At 34.0% G+C, this 20790-nt stretch overlaps 1 long non-coding RNA gene across 3 annotated transcripts in view; it reads left to right on the plus strand.

The window, feature by feature from the left end:
* The window catches only part of LOC109501194, a 77112-nt gene that overhangs the window by 14358 nt on the left and 41964 nt on the right, over positions 1 to 20790 (plus strand). For 2 of the 3 annotated variants that reach the window (XR_006599875.1, XR_006599876.1), the window contains one exon: positions 10511 to 10581. This is a non-coding gene — a long non-coding RNA (uncharacterized LOC109501194). Of the gene's footprint in view, positions 1 to 10152; positions 10582 to 20790 lie in introns of those variants that run through there. The other variant, XR_002743211.2, reaches the window with a different exon arrangement.

The following is a 20790-nucleotide window of genomic DNA, read 5'->3' on the forward strand; positions in this document are numbered from 1 at the left end:
GCTTTACTTCTTTTTTGTGAGTGCAATGAAACAGAACTTTCAATCAAAATGACCCCTGGGTTTGCACTTCCTCAAAGTGGGATCTTGTATGCTGAAGGAGCTACTTGCTAAGTCCATGTAGGTGGCTTGTGGCTCTTTAAGTAGGTCATAATCTACATATTTTTAATTTACAACATCAACTATGGGCCCCTCATCACAGACATATATTGAGAAATTTAATTTTTCTAGAAAATTGAGTTTATTATAATATCACATAATATATTCCAGTAATAATTTATCATAAGTGATTGCCCAGATCCTACAGGGACCATCTGAATAACAAAAGGAGGGCTGGACAGACATGGTTAACAGAGAATAGAGGCGATAAAATTATAAGGAAAGACACAACACAGCAACCCAGCTATTGCCGTGTTTTCCTTGATCTTTTGATATTATAGGCACAGTTTTAGTATTGTAGATTTCCAAATATTATGAAGAGGCTAGAATTCTAGATTTTAAAATATTGAGAGTTCATTAAAACTAAATAATAGGGGTGCCTTGGTGGCTTAGTTGGTTAAGCATCTGACTCTTGATTTTGGCTCAGATTATGATTTTTCAAAAATTCTCATTATGAAAAAAAAGGGGGCATTTTTTTTTTACCTATGTGGTGATTCCCTGGAAATACCCCACTTGAAAGTCTTGTTTTTATTAGATTTGACTCAAACTCATGTATTACTAAAAGCTCTCCTGGGATGCATTTGTTGAAAATATTTATAGGGAGGTATTTTAATGTTGCAGATGCTGGAGATAAAGGATATGACCCACATAATAAACTGCTCAAAAGCATATAGGAAAAAGCTGAAGAATAAGATGTTGCCATAACAAAATACCATAGACTGGGTGTCTTAAACAACAGAAATGTATTTCTTACAGTTCTAGAGTCTTGAAGACAGATCTGCGTGCTAGCATGGTTGATTTCTGGTGAGGGCTCTCATCCTAGCTTGCAGAAGGTTACCTTCTCACGGTGTCTTCACATGGAAAAGAGAGAGATAGAGAAATATTTCTCTCTCTTCCTCTTCTTATATGGCCACAGTCCCATCGAAGTCTTTTATAACCTCATTTAACCTTAATTACTTCCCAAAGACCCTATCTCCAGATACAATCACATAGGGGGTTAGGACTTTAAATATGAGTTTTTCGGAATCTAATTTGGCCAACAGAAGACATCACAGAAACTTTGAAAAGCTCCAACATATTTCTAAGAGTCTAAAATGTCATGCACATTTGTGGAGCTGTGCAGATGTCTAGGGAAGCCCTGAGAAGGGCTTAACCTCTCACTTCTCACTCCCAATTGATCTTGAAACTATACAGGCAGGAATTAAAAGCCAAGGCAGAGTGGTAAATGGCTTTACTGAGAGTTGAACGTGTGCTACAGCATGCACATAGACATCTCACGAAGATGAAGAGACTTACTGATTTCAGGTATTTAGGGAAATCTCTGTTTAATTTTTAGCTAACCACTAAGCTAATCATGAAGAAACTTCAGTGGCCACACATGACAAGGAATATATACTTTCTAGAATTATTCCTAAAAAGATACTGAAAAGAACAAACTACAATAGTCAATGACATAAACAAACCCTGGGGGATAGGGAAGAATAAATAGAAATTTTCTTCAAGAATTGCCAGACAAAAACTTTAGTCAGCTGTTTAAATATATTTATTCAAAGAGCTAAATGCAAACATGTTCCAACCATGTCTAAAGAACTTAAAGAGAGTGTAAAGACATACATTAATTACAAATTAGAAGTTCACTATAGCAATCAACAGTAGACTTGAGTGGACAGAAGAAGGAAGCAGTAAACTAGAAGACAGGTCAATTGGCAGTAAAAGATATGAATAGTTGGTCAAAAATTAGTTCTTTGTAAAGATCTACAAAATTTGCCAACTTTATCTAGACTGAGCAAGAAAAAAATAGAGAAGATTCAAATTATGGAAATCAAAAATCCAAGAGAGGGCATCAGTATCCACCATACAAAAATGAAAACAACAACATCAAAAGAACTTTAGGTGTGCACCATGAATACTTATATGCTAACAAATGAGATAACCTTGTTAAAATTAGCAATTTCCTAGAAAGACACTGACTACCAAACCTGATTCAAGAAGAAATAAAAAAAAATCTGAATAGATTCATAATAAGAATTTGCATTAGTGATTTACAAAAATCAGAAAACAAAATAACCCCCCTCCAAAAAAAAAACAAAAACAAACAAACAAAAAAAAAAACAAAAATAAAAACAAAAACTCAGGAAGATATGGCTTCACTTGTGAATTCTACTAGACATTTATAAAAAAAAATTACACCAATACTTTACAAACCCTCTTAAAAATAAAATACTACAATTTCTAACTCATATGATGAGGCCAATATAACCATGATAACAACATTCAATAAAGATATTACAAGAAAAGAACCTGCAGAACAGTATCACTTATGAATATAAATGCAAAACTCTTTGACAAAATACTAGCAAATTAAATCCAGCCACATATGAAAAGTATTATATACCATGCCCAAAAGGGATTTATTCCAGAAATATAAGGTTGGGACAATGTACAAAAATTAATAGAAAATATGTAATATAATAAGTTATATTAATAAAATAAAGAACAAAAACAATGAAAGGCACTTGACCATCTCAGTAGATGCATGAAACTCATTTGAACAAAATAACAAAACACAAAATAATATCCTTTCATGATAAAAACATTCAACAAACTCATTATAAAAGTTAAATTCTTCTATGTGATAAAGGGCACCCACATAAACCCACAGCTAACATCATATTTAATGATGAAAGACTGAAAACTTTCCTCCTAAGATCAGGAATCACACAAGAATGTCTGCTCTTGTCATTTCTATTCAACATTGTACGGGTGGTTCTAGTCAAGGCAATTAGGAAGTAAAATGAAATAAAGACATCCAGATGGGAAAGGAAGAAGTAGATTATCTCTGTTGACAGATCGCATAATCTGTAGAGAAAATCCTAAGGAACACATGCACACACACACATTAGAGCTGATAGATGAGTTCAGCTAGGTTCCAGGCTGCAAGAACAATATACACAAATCTGTAGTATTTCTTTACACTCAGAATGAACAACTGAAAATGGAATTAAGAAAATAATTTCATTCAGAATATTATCAAATATAATAAAAATATATTAAAATGAATTTATCCTAAGTATCAGATGAGTATAGTGAAATAAACAGAAAATTATTGAAATAAAGAAGACCAAAATAAATGGAAAGACACTCGTGTTTTTGGATTGGAAGACTTAATAGGCAAAAGATGGAAATATTCTACAAATTGAAATATATATTCAATATAATTTCTATAAAAAATGTCAATAACTTTTATGGAAAAAATATACAAGCTGATCCTAAAATTCATATGGATTAGTAAGTTTCCCAGAATAGTCAAAACAATCCTGAAAAAAAAAAAGCAAGTATAGAGAACACAAAATATCTTATTTCAAAGTTTACCACAAAGCCATGGTATTTAAGACATGCAGTATTGCCATAATATGTACACACAGAGCCATACAGTTAAATTGGGAACCCAGAAATAGACACATGTATCTGTGGACATTTGATTTTAGAAAAGCGTGCCAAGAACATTCAATGAGGAAAGAAAAGTATTTTCAACAAGTGGTTCTAGGATTACTAGAAATCCACATGTAAAGAATAACTTTGGTGGGGTGCCTGGATGGCTCAGTTAAGCGTCCGACTTAGGCTCAGGTCATGATCTCACAGTTCTTGAGTTCGAGCCCTGCATTGGGCTCTGTGCTGATGGCTCAGAGCCTGGAGCCTGCTTCATTTCTGTATCTCCCTCTCTGCTCCTCCCCAACATGCTCTGTCTCTCAAAAATAAAGAAACGTTAAAATTTTGTTTAAAAGAATAACTTTGGATCCTAAATCCACACAGAATGTACAAATTAACTCAAAATGGATGGAGGCTAAATGAAGTAGTTAAAACTATAAAACTCATAGGGAAAACACAGGCTATGCCTTTGTCACTTTAGGATAGACAATGGATTTTTAGATATGACAACAAAAGTATAAGCAAAATATAGAGAAATAGCTAAATTGGATTTTATCATAATCTAAAATTTTATGCATCAAAGGACACTATCAGGGAAGTGAAAGACAAACTACAAAATAAAAAAAAAATCTAAAAATCATGTATCTGATAAGCACCTAGAATCTGGGATGTATAAAGAATCATTAGAAATCAACCGTAGAAATTCAAAATAATTTAAAAATGAACAAAGTATTTCAATAGCCATTTATCCAAATAAATATATGCATGGTCAACAAGTGAATGAAAAGATACTCAAAATCATTAACTATTAGGGAAATGTAAATCACAGTCACAATGAGATACCACTTAACATCCACTGAGATAGATATCATCAATGAAACAAAACATAACAAGAGTTAGTGAGGGTGTGGAGGAATTAGAACACATATATTGCCGGTAAGAATGTAAAATGGCACAATCTCTGTTGGAAACAGTTTGGTAATTCCCCAGTTAAACATAGAGTTGCCATATCAACCTAAAATTACTCTTGTATTTATATACCCAAGATAATGAAAAACATATGTTCACATAAAAACTTGTACAGAAATTTCCATAGCAGCATTGTTAATAATAGCTGATGAATGAAAATATCCACCAACTGATGGATGGATAAAAAAAAAAAAAGTGGTGTATCAAGGAATAAGTGGAATATTATTTAAACGTAAAAAGGAATGAAGTACTGAAACATACAGACCTAATAAAAGATCTAGGTACAGCAGAGTGAGATTTAGGCAGTGAAGTTAAAAATATAAAGTTATAACTGGGCATAGAATATCTTCAGTATTCATTATTTAAATTAACTCTTTAACAAACCAGAGATGCTGGTATTATTCCACAAGTAAGGAATCAGCCTTTTTTTCTGTCACTCTCCAACTTGTGTCTTATATCATGTGCCCATAAATATAAGATGATATTTAACAAATATTTACATATTAAAAATGCTTATTTATTTTGAGAAAGAGAGAGAGAGAAAGCATGCAAGCACTGAGGAGCAGAGAGAGGGAGAAAGAGAGAGAATCCCAAGCAGGCTCTGTGCTGTTAGTAGATGATAGGGGGCTTGATCTCACAAACCATGAGATCATGACCTGAGTGGAAATCAAGAGTCAGATGCTTAACCAACTGAGCCACCCAGGAGCGTCAATGAATATTCACATATTTTTTATTCCTTAATTGCTGCCTCCTCTATTCTTGCTCAGGTGAATTAGTACTTGTTCTTAAAAATGAGCTAATGTGTCATTCTTCTCTTGGGTATGCATTTACTTTCATAGGTCAATTTGATCTTTCATCACAGCATTTTGGGTTCATAGATTTAATACATCATATTATCATTACAAAGGCATACATTTTTTATCCAGTGGTTTCATAAGTGTAGGGATAAGGTGGTCATAATTCTTCCTTCTTTCTTTACTTCCTTTTCCTCCCTCCTTTTTTTTACTTTTCTTTTTTTTTTACCATTATGGTACATTTATTATATCTCATCAGTAGATAATAGTTCTTGGCTCAAACTAGATGTCTACATATCTCTGGAGGCAAGAGAAACAAAAGCAAAAATGAACTACTGGGACCTCATCAAAATAGAGAAGCTTCTACACAGAGAAGGAAAGAATCAGAAAAACTAAAAGGCAACCAACGGAATGGGAGACGGTATTTGCAAATGACATATCAGATAAAGGGTTAGTGTCCAAAATCTATAAAGAACTTATCAAACTCAACACCCCAAAAACAAATAATCCAGTGAAGAAATGGGCAATGAATAGACACTTCTCCAGAGAAGACATCCAGATGGCCAACCGACACATGAAAAAATGCTCAACATCACTCATCATCAAGGGAAATACAAATCAAAACCGCAATGAGATACCGCCTCACATCTTTCAGAAAGGGTAACATTAGCAACTCAGGCAACAACAGATGTTGGCAAGGATGCTGAGAAAGAGGATCTCTTTTGCATTGTTGGTGGGAATGCAAGCTGGCGCAGCCACTCTGGAAAACAGTATGGAGGTTCCTCAAAAAATTAAAAATAGAACTACACTATGACCCAGCAATTGTACTACTAGGCATTTATCCAAGGGATACAGATGTGTTTTGAAGGGACACATGCATCCCCATGTTTATAGCAGCACTATCAACAATAGCTAAAGTATGGAAAGAGCCCAAATATACATACATACACACATATACAGTGGAGTATTACTCGGCAAAGAATGAAATCTTGCCATTTGCAACTACGTGGATGGAACCAGAGGGTATTATGCTAAGTGAAATTAGTCAGAGAAAGACAAAAATCATATGACACTACTCATATAAGGACTTTAAGAGACAAAACAGATGAACATAAAGGAAGGGAAACAAAAATAATATAAAAACAAGGAAGGCAACAAAGCATAAGAGACTCTTAAATATGGAGAACAAACATAGGGTTACTGGAGGGGTTGTGGGAGGGGGGATGGACTAAATGGGTAAGGGGCATTAAGAAATCTACCCCTGAAATCATTGTTGCACTATATGCTAACTTGGATATAAACTAAAAAATAAATTAAATTAAATGGTAAAAAATATATTGAATACATTTTAATGTTTATTTTTATTTTTGAGGGACAGAGAGGCATAGAATGAGTAGGGGAGTGGCAGAGAGAGAGAGAGAGAGATGCAGAATCAGAAGCAGAATCCAAGCTCTGAGCTGTCAGCACAGAGCCTTATGTGTGGCTTTGAACTCACAGACCACGAGATCATGACCTGAGCTGAAGTCAGATGCTTAACTGACTGAGCCACCCAGACACCCCTATATTGAATATATATTTAAAATTAGGGGCGCCTGGGTGGCTCAGTCAGTTGGGCATCCGACTTCAGCTCAGGTCATGATCTCGCGGTCCGTGAGTTCGAGCCCCGCGTCGGGCTCTGGGCTGATGGCTCAGGGCCTGGAGCCTGCTTTGGATTCTGTGTCTCCCTCTCTCTCTGCCCCTCCCCCGTTCATGCTCTGTCTCTCTCTCTCAAAAATAAATAAACGTTAAAAAATTTTTTAAATGATATTTGATGAGAGTTTATTTCTTGCCCAAACTCACAAGGCTACTATGCGTTATTGAGATTGATTTAAATCTTCTATATTTGAGTACCATATTAGAATGTAGTGTTAGGGTGCCTGGGTGACTCCGTCGGTTAAACCTCCAACTCTTGATTTCAGCTTAGGTCATGATCTCAAGGTTTGTGAGATCGAGCCCCAGATCAGGCTCCATGCTGTCAGCAAAGAGCCAACTTGGGATTCTCTCTCTCCCTCTCTCTCTGCCCATCTTCCTGCTCACTCTCTCTTTCTCTCTCTCTCTCTCAAATTAAGTAAATATGCAAAAAAATTTTAAAAATAAAATACAATGTTTATTACATTTCAATTATTTTTCTAATATTTATATAGATATACAAGATTAAATACTTGTATACTACTCAAATAATAGTGGGTTTCTATTTTAATAAAATATCTGTAGAAAATATATATATATACAGGCACACACACACACACATTGGGTTGTGTTCTTATAAGTTTATATATTTACATATATGCTTTTGTTTTATGTGATCCAAGTTAAATTACATACTTTAGATTTGGAAGCAGGATAAAATAGTTAATTTTCTTTTGTACATCATCCAATTAATATTTAAGGTGGTCCTGTGAATCAAGAACAGGATCTTTTTTTAATCTTTTGCTTCTTTTCATAATTTCTCTTACTTCTCAAGTCCAAGGTAGTTAAGTGTGGACAGCAGTAATTGTTGATGGATTTAGAAGCCTCCCCTTCATCAGCCTCAAGATAAGTGATATTAATTCTTTATCGTTGCTTCTAAGCACAGTTTTAAACTGTATTTTTAGGGGCACCTGGGTGGCTCAGTCGGTTAAGTGGCCGACTTCGCCTCAGGTCATGATCTCGCGGTCGTGAGTTCGAGCCCTGCGTCAGGCTCTGTGCTGACAGCTCGGAGCCTGGAGCCTGTTTTGGGTTCTGTGTCTCCCTCTCTCTGACCCTCCCCCATTCATGCTTTGTCTCTCTCTGTCTCAAAAATAAATAAACGTTAAAATTTTTTTAAACTGTATTTTTACAATGCCTACTATTAATTTTCACAAATACCTACTGAATGTCTATTTTTTGATTGAAGTGACAGAACTACATTCTTAAATAGAACCTATCTGAGGTCCTACATAACTAAATTTCAAGAGAACAAGAGAAATTTCTGGAGGCTTTAAAGGAGAATCCATTCCTTGCCTTTTGCAACTTGTATAAGCCATCTGTATTCCTTGATTTAGGGCCTCTTCCTCCATATTCAAATCCAGCCAGGTAGCATATTTAAGTCTCTCTCTCTGACTCTGACTCTCCTACCTCTTTCCTATAAGGATCTTTGTGATGGGTCTACAGAACAAACCAGGATACTCTCACTATATCAAGATCATTAAGTTAATCATATTTGCAATAAGTTTTTGCTCCATATAAAGTAATAAGAGTCACAGGTTTAAGAGATTACAATATTCACACTGTGAGGAGCTATTTTATTCCCTTCTATACTACCCATTTATATCCTTGGCCATTTTCTCCAAGTGCCCAAACCAGTAGTCACCAAGAGTACCTATACTCACAAATTCCTTTTCTTGACACCATGGAAAATACATTCTTTTTTTCAGTTCCATCTAAAGGAAGGACTCCATTTATTACAACTTCAGCCAGGGGGGTGCTGTTTTCAGACTAAAGACATGCTGAGCAAACCTTCTAAACAAGTATCATTCTCTAACTCACCACAAGTGAAACATCATGCTAGATCCTATTGGAAATAAATCAATTAGAAAGCATGAATATTGCCCTCCAGCTAAGTTCAATACAGTTTGTAAGGGAAACCTACTAGATATTGAACTGATATAAATCTGGCTTTAATGATGCTATAACACAGGCACAACATTATAGAAGTATATCTTTCAATTGTTTGGACCAACCATATGAATTATAAACATACAGTCTATCTCACTAAATGCCTCCATGTTGTGTTATAGATATTCTAGTATTCCTTTGGCAGAGGAGGCATTTAAGGCACAAAGATGTCACATAACAATACTAATTTGCCGAATCTAATAAATTGTGAAACTGTGATTTTAGCTCAACTGTGTAGGGTTCCAAAATGTCTAGTAATTTAATTGTGCCTTGTGTTCTGACATACTACTGAGAGATGATACTTGAAATCTATTGGGTGATAACCATTGTAATTTGTATTTTCCCCAAAAAAATTTTGGCATGAGTTATGGAACCTGGGTTATATTCTCAAATTCTGAGTGCCTCCAATCTCTTTTCTATTTTTGAAGTAGAAAGTAAATAAATGGCTCTCTAGACTTATTTTGCAGATCTAATGAGGTAAGTGAACCCTTTATGAAACACAAAATACTTAGATTTGTGTTTTTCTTTTCCCCTCCTTTACCACAAAGAATACTACTGAGACCACAGACTGAAGGCCAATCACACTGAAGACAAATGTTAGGTCTTAAGCATGCTGTAAAATAAAATCTATCTCTATATGAATTATTATCAAGTTATCTTCATCACACACTTGAAGCAACCTAAAATTTTTTAAATGTTATGCCAACTTGTGACTGAGCATATGAGTGCACAAAGCCAGTTTATTCACTGGGTATTTTGGTCCACAAAATAGCCTTTCCAATCTTTGGAGCAGAACTTTTGCCTGGAGCTGTCTTTAATAATATATTAAGCATTAAATGTATGAGCATAACCCAAGCACATCAGTATTTTTTAACTGCCCTGAATTCCATATTCTTATGTACCTGCACTCCTTCCTTTGTCAAAGAAATATAATTTATTTAAATGCAGAATTTCTTATTCTCTTTGTTGTGTGTACACGTCCACATGGAATATATTTTGTCACCCTATTTTTAATTGGTAGTACTCAATAACTAATACTTTCATACTCACTTCACCCTAGACTTGTAAGAACTTCTTAAACTGTTATAAATAGAAAAAAAAATATATATATATATATATATATATATATATATATATACAAGTTAAATCTAAGCGATAATAGCCCCATGGATAGTGGCATAGTTAGAAGTGGATGGCATGAAAAAGTAACAAGCAGCATTGTGAACTGGGTCGAATTTAATAGGGGACAATGCCAAGAAGGATCTTTTTATTTTTTTTCCTTCAAGTCATGCTCAATTCACTAGGTGTTGTTCACTAAAATCTCAATTAGATGCAAAGACTGAGTACCGTGGGGCTCCCCAGATCAATTATGTGCAGGTCGATCACTGAGCGACCGTCAATAAAGTAATCAAAGCTGAAATATATTCCACTTACAGCTTTTTGTTTCCAACAATCTAAGAAGTAACTGTAATCATTATTCCCTTTAGCTCTGCCACTTGGAAGACTGACAGAGGAAGAGCTTCAGGAGGAAATGTCTTCCTCATTGGATGATTGGGAGGTGAGTGCTTGAGTCTTAGAGGAGCAAGACTGAGGGATCAAGTCTGTATCATTGGTATACGTTAATATTCAAAAGTTACATTGTTAACTTCTCTAAAGAAGACCATAAAAGTTTGCAGCTAGTCACTCAAATTCAAAAGATATCATGGGACAGGGTTACTCTCCCTAAAATTCTTCACCTGAATTTAAACCAAGGTGTAGTATTACTTGTATTAATATTTAAAATGATTTAAAATGACCATAACAGTGCTCTGTACAGACCCTGAGGGGACTCCCACAATGACTTCTCGCTTTTGGAGATAGAGGAACTTGGGTCATCTCTTCTTTAGTTGGGGACACAACCAGTGAGTTGCTTCTAACCGACAGAATATGGCAAGGGTGATGGAATTTCACACTTTTGATTAGGTTATGTTACAGTGTAAAGGTGAGAAGATGTCACTCTCATGATTATCTGTTCTTTAAGATTCTGTCCTAGCATACTCTTCTGCTGGTCTCAACAAAAGCAAGCATCCGTAATGTGAACTACCTGTAGAGAGGGCCACGTGGCAAGAAACAGAGCTGAGCTCATAGATGAGCTGGCAGCTAATAAAAGTATGGAGACCCCAGTCCCATAATTGCAAGAGGATCACTTTTGCTAATAACTTGAGGGGACTGGGAAGCCAGCCTTCCCAATTTGAGCATTTAGGTGAGTGTGTAGCATAGCTAACACCTTGACTGCAGGTTTGCGAGACAATGAGTACAGGATTTTCAGGTAGATTGTGCCTGAACTCCTGACCCATGGGAAATGTGCAAAATAAATGTGTATTGGTTTAAACCTCTAAGCTTGTGGCATTTTTTTACATGTCATTGAACACATATACAATATAAAAGAATAATTTTCACATATATGATTGATGCCAAGTATTTCTTATAAAACAACGTTTCAACATATAAGCAAGTATTTATGAATAGTAAATTTGCTGTATGACTGTTTCCTTTGAAATGAGTTACTTTTTTTAAGTGAGAGGGCGACCACTGCACGGTGTTTAAGAACATGAGCTCTGCCTTTCTGGGATCAAATCCCACATCTTCTACTTTCTAGCTGTGTTATTCTGAGCAACCCATGAAAGCTGTCTGAGCCTCAGTTGTATCATCTGAAAACTGGGTAATATGTCTCATACGTCTCACAGCCTCGCTGTGAACATTGAATGAGTAAAAATCATGTCCTTTGTATTTTCTGAAGTACTGAAATATTTTGGTTTTTTTTCCAGTATAATTGTACTGTAAAGGGTGTTATTTCTGCCAAAATAATTAATCTTCCAAAGGGAAATGCATAGTTCCTCCCATTATACCTAGAATTAATGTCAGGAATAGAACAGGCTGTGGAATGATGAAAATTTGCAGATGTCCACAATTGAAAGAAAGTAAATTCAATGAAAGAGGAAAAAGAACATCGAGAAATAGTCACAGATTCATACAGATAATTTGCAGCAGATTGCAGAAGTCAGAGAAAGAGCATGCAGAACTTCACTTTTAGAGAAAAGTGAACTTCATTTCCTGTAGTTAAAACAAAGTTCCAATGTTCCAAAGTTCCAATCCAAAGTTTTGGTTAAAAAGAAAGCTGTAAAAGAATGGAATCTTAATAAGAATGTGTAAACAGGAAAGAGAAAGATTAGTAAAGGAATACTTATGCCAACAGTAAACTTTAAAGGAATTCTTTAAGGCAAAAGTCACAAAACTCACTGAGGGAAGAAAGGCAAAAGAATGCCTCATCCAGGCACATATTCCACAGAAGGACAAGAGATCATCCTCACCTGTTCCTGGCTGGAAAATTACTGTCATTTCCCTTATGATGTCATATCAAAGGTACAAACTAAGTATACTGACATTTTGTATTTCTATTTTTTGCATACACTTTTAATAAACAGTCTGTATATAAATCTATCCAATATATGATCTGATTCGGGCAAATATATTTTATTGGCTTCTCGGTCAACGAATGCAATTTATCCCTGGAATCGTGTTGTTCAATGGATTGGCCCATGGTGAATTTTCATTAGATTTATCTCTCAGGCATGAACCTTTTACTCAAGATCCTTGCACCCAAAATGAGCCGATGTATTTGGCACAGTGTCCTTGATTTAAGTAGACATTATGTTGAGTTACTTTTCCAATGACTACATTTGATTTAATTGCCTGTTAAATGGTTATATTCAGGAGACAAAAATGTTTGAAAAATCATGATCCTCTGAGTCAAAATTTCTTTTTCTTTTGAGTAAAGAGGATATTTTAGTGTTCTGCTATGAAGATTACATAGCTATAAAAAAATCAACTTCAGAAGAATATAAGCTTCTGATAAAAAATAAAGCAAACTTCAACCCATTTGCCATTCAGTCCATTTGCCATTCAATCCATTACTGAGAGGCAAAGCTAGATGATGAGCAGGAGAGGGGGTACTTAACATAATTTTTAAAGAAGCTTCAGATTTTCAAACTTTTAAAGCTTACTTTATATTATTGTAATAAATCATAAAAATATAACTAACCAATCTGAGTAAACATGACCTTTTTTTAAGGATTTGTAAATATCACTCTATTTTTCTCTGTCACTCTTCTCTAATTTGGGAAGATAAATAGAGTACAAATATTGCTTAGATACTGAACCAGCTAGTCATTAGTATTTAGAGTCCCAGTGGCTTTTCCCCTGAATGGCCAACACTTTCCAATAATTTTATATACTCTCCGTTAAAACTTCCCAATGTAATAACATTGCATTTTTTTAAATTTGTATAATGAGATTTTCATTTTGAATGTTAAATCTGCCTATATTAAAACATGATATAGGTAATTGCTTAATTATCTATGAAAAACTTCAGAAACGATTTTCCGAAATACAAAATAATGGGCACAATTGTGTATATATACATGTGTACATGTATTTTTTTTAAGTTTATTTATTTTGAGAGAGAGAGAAACATAGTGTGCAAGTGGAGAAGGAGCAGAGAGAGAGAGAAAGAGAAGAGTCCTAAGCAGGTTCCACACGGTCAGCGCAGACCATGATGTAGGGCTCCATCTCATGAACTATGAGACTTCAGCAGAAATCAGCAGTCAGATGCTTAAATAACTGAGCCATCCAGGTACCCCCATGTGTACATATTTTTAAAAGGTTGCTGTTTCTATTCTCTTTTCAGGGTTTATATCTACCTGCCATAAAATTTTATCTCAATTGATTCTGTTACTCCAGTGTGAATGTAGGCAATAGTGCTTTTTGAACTATATGGATATTAGAAGTCTAACATTTCATGTGACTATTTTTAAAGCATTTACGGCAAATTTCAATGGGTTATATCAGATCTGGTCTACTCAACTGGTCTACTCATTGCCAGATTGTAATGTATACCATGAAGATGCAATAAAGCATTTCCCAGATAAGTATTTATAAATAATAGAGATACATACATACATACATACATACATACCGACAGGTATTTAGCAGTAGTAAACTATTCTTGAATTCTGTACATAGTCACATAATTAAAGAGACCAAATCTAAAAATAATTCCAAAGAGAAGAGACAGATTATTTTGAAAGAAAAAATACTTCTACCAGTGAAGGGAATGATTGCAGTCAACATTTATTAAGCATTCACTATATGTCAGTACTTCTCTTAAGAAATTGATAGGTATTGGAGATGTTGCTACTTGTATATTTGGGTGTATATATATCTTACATATATTTTTAAGTAGTCTCATTAACTTGCAGACATAATAATAGGCAGATTCAAAATACTAAACCTAGTTCACCCATTGTTTATTCCCCAAATCCTATCAAGTGCTGACATTGTGTTATTCAGTGAGTGAGCAAGAGAAATATTTCCTCTTCCATGGAGCTTCAAATCTACTAGGGAGTATACTTGTGAATTTCTAAACATGTATTCATTTATTTATTCATTTAACAAATGTTGGTAAATAATTTTAATTCTGGTATATCTTAAATGGCTTTAAAATATTTTCAATATGGACATTCATTACAAATCCTCACATTTGAAATAGAAACTATGTACAATTGCAGTGATATAGATATATGTATACTGATGTATATATGGTTTTATATATGTGCTATTAAAATATTTTTCATTATTCTTAAAGATATTTATTTTCCGAAGTACATTTATGGCATTTTATGTACAATTAACTGTACTTCAATAACAGGAATGGGAACGGTATTAGGGAAGACAATATCAGGTTGTTGCTTATCTGCTTATATGAACAGAAGGCAGACATCAGTGTGTAATCTATATGTTTTGTTGCATTTACCATGAAAATGTGACTGTCACTTCACTGGGAACAGTGATATAGAAAACACATATTAAATCTGCTTACTAAATTTGAAAGGCCAAAAGGTGATTCACTCAACGTGTGGCATTAACATAAATCCCAAGCCATGGATTGATGGCTCCTGTAATGACAAATCAGTAAACTCTATGTTGATGTTAGTAAATAATATTGGAAATATATGTTTCTAAAAATAATATATTTAGTTTCCCGAATTTCTAAAAATAAATTAAATTTCCTTCAAGAAGTATGTTACTTGTATGAAAGACAGTTCTTTGTCTGCTACTCAGTTCATTTATTCCTTTATGAAAGGAGAATTTTTTGAACATGTTAATTATGTCTCAATTTGGCCAATTATTTTTCAGTAAAATAGATATATTTTAAACATCTAAAGGATTGATTTTTAGAAAACTGATGGAATACATGACTAACCACATAATGAGGTCATTGAAAGTACATCATATATTGTGCTAATACTGTTTATTGATCAATTATTTTCTTGATAAATTATCCTTAGTTGAAATAGCATTATTGATATATATAACAGTGGTTGCCACTTTTTTTTGCCACCTCATTTGATTGGTTTAAAATGTTTAATTCTCGTGTATAAGTTCATGTAAGTGTTTATACAGTCAGTTATTTTGTGCTTAGTTTTATATTTTGTTTATGTATAGTCGACATACCGTGTTATATTAGTTTCAGGTGTACAACGTAATGAATCAACAATTCTATAAATTATACAATGCTCACCATCAGCGTAGCTCCCATCTGTCACCACACAATGTTATTACAGAACTATTGACTGCATTCCCTATGCTATACTTTTTATCTTCAAGACATTTATATTATAATTGAAAGTTTGTGTCTCTTAATCCCTTCACCTAGTTCATCCATTCTCCCACCCACCGCCCCTCTGGCAACCACCAGTTTGTTCTCTGTATTTATGAGTCTGTTTCTGTTTTGTGTGTGTGTTCATTTGTTTTGTTTTTTAGATGTCACATAAGAGTGAAATTATATGGTATTTGTCTTTCTCTGTCTCACAGTTCACATAGAATAACTTCTAGGTCTATCCATGTCACAGTGGCAACATTTCATTCTTTTTAATGGCACAGTGGAAAAGAGTGTGGAGGTTCCTCAAAAAATTAAAAAATAGAAATATCATATGATCAAAGAAAAGGAAAACACTAATTTGAAAAGATACATGTGGGGAGGGGCGCCTGGGTGGTTCAGTAGGTTAAGCGTCAGGCTCTGGATTGTGGCTCAGGTCACAATCTCACGGTTCATGGAATCAAACCCAGGTTGGGCCTCGGGCTAAGAGTACAGAGCATGCTTGGGATTCTCTCTCTGTCTTTCTATGCCACTCTCCTCCTTGCACATGCTCTCTCTTTCAAAATGAATAAACTTGTTAAAAAAAAGAAAAGATATGTGCACCCCTATGTTTAGTCAGTTATTCTTTCAGTACACATGTATTTTAAATATGTAAGTTAATATATGTGTATAATTCTTCCTTTGTTTACTTTCATAGGTAAATACATGTGTATTTCTGTGTGTGTGTGTGTGTGTGTGTGTGTGTGGCATTGTAGAAATGACACAGATTTGCAATTATGAAACCAAAGTTTTCTGTGAAATAATGATGGTTTTATTTGCATTGATTACAAGGTATCTGTAACAATTGGTAACGAACAAATCCATAGAAGATGTGGGAATATCAATATGCCTTTTAGTCACAAATAATGAAGATGTATATCCAGGGTCCAGTGAGTTTCTTCAAATTATTTCTCAGCTCTCATAGTGATTAGAAGTACAGTAAAATCAGTTTTGGTTGATTAGATAGAAATGACAATATCAAATGAAAGAAGTTAGTAAATTATAAGATCCTTCAATATATACTGTATTTTGCGATGATATAAACTGTATTTTAGTGATATATACAACGATATCTATGTCTGTATTTTTCTATCAACTATTTATCTATATATTTTGTACTTATTGTAATTTTTCTTGCACTGATTTTCCTCTCCTAAACTTCCATATAGTTGAGTGGTCAATATGATATTCTCAAAGTAAAATGGAACCTTAAGAAAATACTTAGATAATTCAAGCAATAACATGAAAAGTCTTACTAATTAAGGAAGAGAGAGATGTAGGAAAATTGATGTTTTCAGAATCACTGACTCCCCAGTTTTATTTCTTTATTTCATGACTCAATAATTAGCAGCCATAGGCGATGAAGTTTATGTACAAAAATAGACTGAGAGCTGATATTCTATTCCTCCAATTATAGTGGTATTTCTAATTTTAAAATATCTTGTTAAAAGATATGTAACAACAACTCTTTCAGTTATTAAATAACAGCAATCCCCTGTTATTTCTTACTTCTGATTTTATTGTAATGCATTTTTAAGTTGATATTTATACAGTTATGAATTAATACTTTTAAGATTAGCTTTAAATAAACTCTTCTGAGACATACTATTAATTTGAGAATACATTAACATATAATATTCAAGCATGTAAACCACAGATTTGCATTTTTCCACCCACTTCTACAAAACCGACATTTACAATTTAGAACTTTCTCAAGGAGTAATTAGGTTATTTTAGAATTTTATCAGAACTTGGATTCAACTTTTATGAACATAATTTTGAAATGTCTTGCTTGTAGAAATTCATATTACATTGCCATCAGGAAATCAGTTTGGACTACTTGGAAACTCTGGTCTCATCCAAATTACCACTGCCTCTCTCATTTTTCTGTTGAAATATCCCATTAGTATAAACTTTCTTTATAGGAAACTAGACATGAATAAAAGAATTGTTTTCTTTATTCTGTATTTGCTCCCTTTTAGGGGTGATATGATTTCCTAGTGAGTTTTAAGTCAGATCACCTTAAGGCAAAGTGTGGAATGTACATGGATGCTGTCTCTGTTTAGACATTTACTGAATCCATCACCTAAGGGGATGCAGGAAATGGACAGTGTAGAGTAGGCCTCATTTAACAGTATGGATTTAGCTTAGGTCTATTAGAGACACTACATATAGAGAATATGTAGAGGAATTTTATAGTTGCAATGTTTTGGGGAAAAAATAGTCTGTACCCAAACTTTCTGTGCTGAATTGAAAGTAAATGGAGGAAGAGAAGGAGCTAATATTAGGTTCTTCCATGATCCAATAATGGGAAGAAGGCATGTATATGCTACATTGTGTCCCTTTTTCTTTGGTGGGCTTTCATTGGAATTTTGGCTTTTTTTCTTTCAAATATTGATTTATTGAAAATTCTTTAGTTACATATGTGTTACTAAAGGATTGTAGTGCCTTCCCCCCCCCCCCCACTGCCCCCGTAGAAGTTCTGTTAACAATAGTAGCTAAAAGTTTTGCTTGTCTTACTGGTGATGATTGTATCTGAAATTAAGAGAGCATTTAGTATATTTTATTTTCAATATTCTTGGCCACGGAAGTTTTCAAATTTTGCAATATTTGAAATGTTTTCTATTTTTAAGTACATATGTACTACTTATGACTAAGAGTCACCTTAAAACAGATGAATCCATTGGTTGTTTTTCTCAGGATCAGCATTTCATGACATTATAACCACGTAAAAGTCAATCTTGAAGAAGCATATTCAGTGCATATTTAACATCCTCACATACACATTCCCAATGTCAAGACAGTCATTTGTTTGGGAATGACTATGGCAGCTAAAATTTCCCAACAGGTCCATTAAGATGTCCTTAGACTAAAAAGAAGAGGATGTATACTGACATCCTTAAAGCAAGGAGGGGTTCGTGTTTCATGGATATTTTCATGTTAAATTTCTTCTTCCTTGGTGAATGTCAAAGAACTTAGGGCTTGTCCGTGTAATTGACAAGATTCTGATGTATTTTAGAAGAAAACCATCAGTTCTACATGTAAATCTCTCTGTTGCCCACATATGAGTTAATTCTCTTTAGAACAAAGTCAGGTCTGATTGATAACTGAATAAGAACATCATCTTCTTACTTTCGGGATCTCAAGCATGAAACTGGCCCTTCATCCAATAACAAATATCTGCACAGCAAACACTTGTACCACAAACAAGGCTGTCTTTGTAGATAAATAGAGACTTTCTTTGTTGTTGTCGGCTACTTATGCTTCTCAGTTTATTTCCTAGTTCTGCTTTAATTTCCAGCAGACATTTGTTAGCAAATTAAGAGCCAGACTACTGATACTTATTACTTGCATTACTTTTTTGATTGTTTAAGTTCTGTTTTTACCTTTAATTATTCTGTTTCACATTATATTTATTTGCCTAAACCCTCTCAAATCCTTTGGGTATACACACACACACACACACACACACACACATCTATATACATATCTATATACATATATATGTATGTATATGTATGTATACATATATACATATACATATGCATGTGTGGTATTTTCTCCGAAAGAGTCAATGTAAGGTAATAATATATTCAAATGCTGAAGGAAAATAAACCTACTGAGATGAGCTCTTTTCTCCATATCTTTGAAAATGGATATATTAATCACTGTAAGAATGAAAGTCATAGGGGAGGAAGGAGTAGTTTAGAAACTAAGATGGGAGATGACAGGAAATCATTAGAAAAATCAATATGTTTAAATGATGAAAGATCAAAGCATCATATTTCTAAGAAATGTACAAATATCAAATAGAGAAGTTTCATTTTCAAAAAACAGTGTTATTCTACTCTGGGGGAAAACACGGGATCAGGGTATAAAACATGGTAATAGGGAATCTAAAGTAAAATTTAGTGTTTTGTAGAAAGTGGAAATGATGCCGAGTTCCAGGAAATAAGGAAAATTGTGATGGATTACAGCATTCCATTTGAGAGTGTTGCTGATAGCAGTTCATTATAAAAGCTGTATCTGTATGTGTGTTTGTGCATGTGTGGTATATGTTTATGCACGCAGTTATGCAGGAGAAAGAGAGAGATACAAAGACCTAATGTTGTGAATTTTCACAACTCGCCTAATTTTAAAAATAAAGTTTAACATGCATATATCCTAAACCAGTGATTCCAATTCCAGGAACTTACCTAAGAGTAATTAATAGAGATATCCACGAAGTGATGTACAATAATCTTTATAATAGCTTACTTCCAATGAATCTAAACTAGGAACAAACCAAGTACACACCACAAACACAAAAATGAATAAGCAGGGGTGCCTGGGTGGCTCAGTCCGTTAAGTGTCCAACTTTGGCTCAGGTCATGATCTCGCGGTCCATGAGTTCGAGCCCCGCGCTGGGCTTTGTGCTGACAGCTCAGATCCTGGAGCCTGTTTCAGATTCTGTGTCTCCCTCTCTCTCTGCCCCTCCCCTGTTCATGCTCTGTCTCTCTCTGTCTCAAAAATAAATAAACGTTGAAAAAAATAAAAAAAAAAGAATAAGCAAATTGTGGCATTTATTAGCATAAATATTAATTACTTTTGTATATTTTAAATGTATTAATTTAAATAGAATTTACCTAAAAACTGTAAACAGATATTAAATTCTAGTTAAAAATACAAATACTGTGGCATTTGGAGTAAGGCGTACAGTTGCCTGAAACTTAATAAGACATATTGATAGCGGCTGCAGGGAAGGATTTGTGTGCCATAAAACAAATATGACAAAATGCTAATAATTATAGAATTAAGTTGTTGGAATATGTTTATCTATGGTATAGATATTTCAAATTTTATCTATGTTTAGAATACTAACAATAAAATGTGGGGGATAAATTAAAGGAAAATAATAACACAGGAGAAATAAAATCTTTTATGTCTACATGTATATTTATTTCTATACACATCTGATACATATAACAAGAAGCAATCTTAAATTTTTTTCGCGAATAAACAGATAAAAAAATAAAGTCAATAAAACATATT

The sequence above is a fragment of the Felis catus genome, chromosome B3 (assembly GCF_018350175.1).
Source record: "Felis catus isolate Fca126 chromosome B3, F.catus_Fca126_mat1.0, whole genome shotgun sequence".
Taxonomy (NCBI): Eukaryota; Metazoa; Chordata; class Mammalia; order Carnivora; family Felidae; genus Felis; species Felis catus.